Source organism: Falco cherrug, chromosome 4 (assembly GCF_023634085.1).
Source record: "Falco cherrug isolate bFalChe1 chromosome 4, bFalChe1.pri, whole genome shotgun sequence".
Taxonomy (NCBI): domain Eukaryota; kingdom Metazoa; phylum Chordata; class Aves; order Falconiformes; family Falconidae; genus Falco; species Falco cherrug.
The window spans coordinates 2,859,825-2,865,824 of NC_073700.1; positions in this window are offsets into that span (position 1 = coordinate 2,859,825).

Here is a 6,000-nt window from a genome sequence, read left to right on the forward strand (position 1 = left end):
TTGGCTCTGGTGTGAGAACAATGTTGATAACTGCACTGATGGTTTTAGTGGTTGCTGGGTATGTTTATACCAAATCAGGGACTTTTCAGTTCCTTGGGCCTTGCCAGCGAGAGAGCTGGAGGGACATGGGGAATTGGGAGGGGACACAGCCAGGACAGGTGACCCAAACTAGCCAAAGGACTATTCCATTCCATAGGACATCATGCCGAGTATATAAACTGGGGGAAGAAGGAGGAAGGAGGGGACATCTGGCATCACGGCGTTTGTCCTCCTGAGTACCCGTTCCGTGATGGAGCCCAGCTGCCCTGGGGATGGCCCAACACCCGCCTGCCCGTGGGATTGGGGAATGAATTCCCAGCTTTGCTTTGCTTGTGTGTGTGGCTTTTGCTTTACCTATTAAATTGTTCTTATCTCAACCCCTGAGTTTTACAATCCTTTCCGATCCTGCTCCCCATCCCTCTGGGTGAGGGGCAGTGAGCGAGCGGCTGCGTGGGGCTGGGTTGCCGGCCGGGGTTAAACCACGACAATATATCCCTGGTGTCTAGCTCAAAACATTACAGAAAGGAAACCTGAATGAGCCCCGAAAAGCACCTTTCAAAGACCTAATACTTTTATGGTTAACTACTGTACCTTCGGGCAATTAGCTCATACTAACAGTTCTGGCTCTTCATATATCTCAGGAAAACGAAGGATGCTGACAGCGTAGATCTTGGGCTTGGCCTCCTGCTGATGGCATCTCCTCGTTCCCGACTCCACTGCCTACCTGAGCTGCCTGCTTAACTGCTGATTTACTGCTCTCTGTTCTGTGGCTCTCTCACCAATTCATCTCCATTACCTTCTACATCACTGTGCTTATTGCTGCCGAGACCTGATCTCACCACTGAAGGTCTGGCACACCTTCTCACAGCTTCATGAGTTCTCTGATGCTCCGATTGTTTTCCTCCCCTACCTTTTCCTATTCATTACATCTTGCAGCCTTAGATTTTGCATGTAGACGAAGCAGCCTTACTGCTTTTCCTATCACATCACTGAAAGGTTTTCTGCTCTCACAAGTATCCATCGCATATTGAAACAGGTAGAAGCCAGTATCAGCGCGGAATTTATCCAAAAATACTACTGGCACCGCACACACACTGCTGCTGCAAGACTGAAAATATGGGCAGTCTCTTGCCTCGCCAGTCAACTCCTAAATAACATAAGAATAAGAACAAACTCTGGAGGATTCTACAGTCTCTGATCAAATTTAAAATAGATTGCTGTGATAAATACTGGAGGCAGTGATGGGACTTTAAATCATCAAACCATCAAAGCAATCTAAAAATAACCAACTGCAGCTTGCAGCCACTTGATTTCAATTTATAGTTTAAATAACTGTGTGTTCCAATTATTTCCAGGTTGCATGTTTGATTTCCTGCTTTTTACACTATTGTAGCTCTTGTGACATTTTATATGAGAAGAAAGGAACACTACCCATCCTCTTTTACCTAAAGAACCAGCAAAAGGAGCGCTTCAGATGTTTAAAACTACAAAAGGCATGGCTTGTTCTGTGGCAGTCAGAGATTTTGGAAAGGATGTAGGGAAGAGGGACTCTTAGATTCTCTGCTAGCTGCCTTTTTTTTTTTCCTACAATAGTGCAACGGCTCAGCTTTGCAGTGGGAAGTGCTGGGCTTTGAAAACATGACGTTACAGATTTTTGAGTTGGGCTTAAACAGCTCCAGCTGTCTAAGGGGAAGATAAGCAGTGGTCAAAATGCTTGCCTATGACTCAGAACAGATAGGCTGCTGTCCTATACAGCTCTTCTGAGTCCTAAGACACATCTACTTTAACAAGCCACAGAAGCAACTAGGTTAGTAATGAATAATGCATAAACTATGCATGAATAAAATTAATATTATCAGTCCGTAGCCTGTGTCCCTAGTACACGAACCCACCATAACTAATCCTATGAGAAAAAAAAAAAATCTTACCTTATGTACAGAAGTTCCACAACCTGTAAGTCTAAGTCAGTTTGTCCACTACTGGCTTTTTAAGAGAGAAAGAAAATCTTAAAACAGCCTCTCTCTGCAGGTCCTTAGTAAGGTGCTCTATTAATTTTCCCCACAACTAAAGTATTTGTTATAAGAAAGGAGATGCCACACAGACATCGCAGGATGCCAGCAAAGAATTTGGATGCAACAGATGGAACATGATGCATTCCAAAGGCTTTGCACGTTCTATATTGCAAATAACGCATCCTATAGGTATTACTTTTTATTCTTTTTAGCAATGGGGTCTAGTTTTCTGCATCATTTTGCTGATTACCAACAGTGATGTTTTCCATGCTGGCATGTCTCTCATCTGTCATAGTCAGAGAGTAGAACTTGCTCATCCTGGTTGCCTGCCCTTGAACAGGAATGGCAGCCACAACCTCATCAGGAATTCAACTGAAGAAATTAACATTTCTCTTATCAGTACTCCTGACAGCTACTGATAAGCTGTCTTGTTCCCCTTGTTGTCTACAGCCCAGCTCTTAATTTTGGATTATTTTTCCCCTGTACTATCAAGTACAAAAAATAACTTCTTTCTTAGCTTTCAGTTGTGCCTTTTGGCATCATGCTGGCGCGCTTATATTTTATCTCTCCAAATATTAGGTGAGTACAATAGAAATTAGAGTTAAAACTTCATACAAAGGAAAACATCTTCCTCCTTCCTTGCAACTGGCTTCTCATGCCAATATTTAGACAGTTAGGGACCTCATTTTGTCCTATTCAGGACTCACAAGGTAATTAAAAACTGCCCTAACTGGCAATAAAGGAATTACATGCAGTGGAATACACAGGTTGGAGAAATCCCCCTGAGATGGCCTCTCTCCCGCAAAGGAAACCGGTTCAAGAGCACAGCACTATTTCATACGGTTCATATGGAGAGGTCCCACCTGACTGGAAGCCATGAAATGTCCCAGTTTTCAAGAAGCGTTAGAAGGCGAACTCTGGTAATGACAGACCTGTCAGTCTCACTTTGGTGCCTGGTAAAATTATGGAGCATATTATTCTGGGAGTTATTGAAAAACACTTGAGAGACATCGCAGTCGTTGGTCATAGCCAGCATGGGTCCAGAAGGAAAAAGTACCACTTAACCAGCTTAATCTCCTCTCATGCCAACGTCAGCCATCTAGTTGACTGAGGGAAGCCAATAGATGTTTTGGGGTTTGTAGTGTTTTGGGTTTTTTTATTTTGTTTTACCAAAGCTCCATCACATTATCCTTCTGGACAAAACGTCCAGGAATGTCTAGAAAAGTTGATAACATACTGGGGGGAGCAACCGGCTGGCAGGTCAGGCTCAAAGCGTGGTAGTAAAGGAGGTTACATCAGGCTGGCAGCCAGTCACCAGTGGGGCTCCCCAGGGCTCAGTCTTAGGGCCAGTGGTCTTTAACATTGTTATAAATGAGCTGGCCACAGGAATCTAAAGCACATTAGTAAGAATGTACTTAAGTTTGTCAATGATACTAAAATAGAAGGAGCTGTGGGGTCTCGAAGAGGCCTTACAGAGAGATCTGGACAGACTGACGAGCTGGGCAATCACCAGCTGTATGAAATTTAACAAGAGCAAGTGCCAGATTCTCCCCCTGGGATGAGGTCACCCTGGTTACACAGACAAACTTGGCTGTATGCACAAGAGGCTGGAGAGCAGCCCTGCGGAAAGAGACCTGGGGGGCTGGGCTGATGGCAAGCTGGATACGAGTCACCAGCGTGCCCTGGCAGCCAAAAGGGCCAGCTGTGCCCTGGGGTTCATCCAGCACAGCCAGCTGGTCAAGGGAGGGGACTGACCCACTCCACACCATGCTGGTGTGGCCCTACCTTGGGTTCTGGGCGCCTCAGTACAAGAAGGACATCAGACTGTTAGACTGTGTCCAGAGGAGGGTGACCAAGGTGGTGAAGGGTCTCGAGGACAAGGTGGATGAGGTCCCTTGGTTGTTCACCTTGGGAAAGAGAGGGCTGAGGGGTGATCCCGTTGCAGCCGACACCTCCCTCAAGGGGGGCAGTGGACAGGGAGGTGCTGAGCTCTCTCTGGTGACCAGACACGAGGGAATGGAATGCCAGGGGAAGTGCAGACTGGACATTACGAAAAGATTCTTCACTGGAAGAAGAATCAGACAGAAGTCAGTCGCTGGAACAGGCTCCCCAGGGAAGTGGCCATGGCACCAAGCCTGTCAGAGCTCAAGGAGCGTCTGGACAATGCTCTTAGTCATATGGTTTAGTGTTAGGTGTCCTGCAAGGAGCAGGGCGTTGGACGCAAGGATCCTTATGGCTCCCTTCTAACCTGAAGGATTCTATGATTCATTCCACGCAAAAACTCAAGGCTTGGGTGTATCACCATTAACTGCACTCTGCTGTGCACAGCGTCATGAATGCACCTACCCAGGACGTTCTTGGTGTTGAGCTTTGCCATGATGGCTAAACAGACTACCAATGGATGTTGATGGTTGTCAAGCAAAGACATCAGTTTTGTTTCCAGTATTTCTGAATTTCGCATTTAAGACAGACTATCCTATTTAATGCTTCTTGGTGGGATACGGAGCCTTCCTCTCACCCTAGGGTTCACATACTCAGAAAAGAAAGAGCAAGTGGCTGAAGAGGTTACCTAGTACCTTAACAGCTTTAGACTGATCACTGTTGTGCTGGTGACTCTCCTCCTTGCTCCTGCACATTTTCTAAGTAGCTAGATTGAGGCAATCACTTGCTCATCCTACATTTAAAGGAGCTGACTGAAGTCCCAACTAAAATGCTGCTACTCTTTTCTACAAACCATTAAGCCAATACTTTAGTATAGATGCTTTTCCACATTTCAGCAATTCTGCAACAACTTCTACCTCTTCCAATTAAGGCAGTACCAAAGACATGAATTCTCTGGTGGGTTTTTTTCTGAAATACAACACAGCATATCTGTTGCAACATTCAAGTCAGAACATTTCCCTAGAGTGGTATACCCATCATTGTCCTATACCTTCCCAATTTATTATCATCATTTCACCAGCTCTGCTCTTTCTTTTGCATGCATAACTCATACTAATGTAATATGTCACATTGCACAGCCATGGTTTTGTACGCTTAGTATCTGCACAAATAAGAAATGTACCAAAAAGGCACTGAATCAGGACACAGCTGCAGGGCCAACATAGATGTGTTTCAAATCCAACATTCTGTCAGAGATTGAAGGAACATCAAGGAGATGGCTCACACTAACAACAATGGACAAGCCATTTTCTAGTGGCTCCTTTAGCCATCCATCATGCGGCTGTTGTGTCATAACTAAATCAAAACTGATCCTATCAAGAGTTTGAGCCCTCTGAATTAGACTTATAATTTCTATCATGTGCAAATCGCACATAGGGTAGCAAGTGCTGGGGCTGGGATTCTTCTGTTTTAAAGGTGGGGCTGAATGAACACAACCCTAGAGCATATTTGTAATATAGGAGACCTCTAAGCCCAGGCAAATATGACTTTGCCTTCAGCTGCACCTGCCTTTATGTATTCCAAAAATACCTTGATTTGATGAGTCATTCCCAAAAGCTTTGCCCTAAGGAAAAACAGTCTTCCAAGAACTTCAAATTCTGACATGAACCCTTAGAAATTACATTTCAGGAACTCTCCTTCTAAGAGTACTGATGCAGGGATGACATTTGCATTAGCTCTGGTCCATAAGCAACAGCAAGACAGGAATAGTGAGGAACTTATTCCTTTCTCTCAATTAAGAAACATGTTGCTCCAGGAAGCAAAAAGACAGAAATATTTGTCATTTTCTTCTTGGTTTTCTGCCTGATTCCACTTCTTAGTCTTTAAAAATTCAAGTCATCATTTATGCAGTGCTTACATCTATGTAAATAACTTTGCTAATTACTTAAGTTATTAGTGTCTAAACAGAGCCCATTAGCTCCACAAAGGGTAGCAGACTGTCAGTGCTGTGTCAGACACTGAGATAAAGCACTTTGGAAGAGGCTGATTAACAGAGAAGGTATACTTG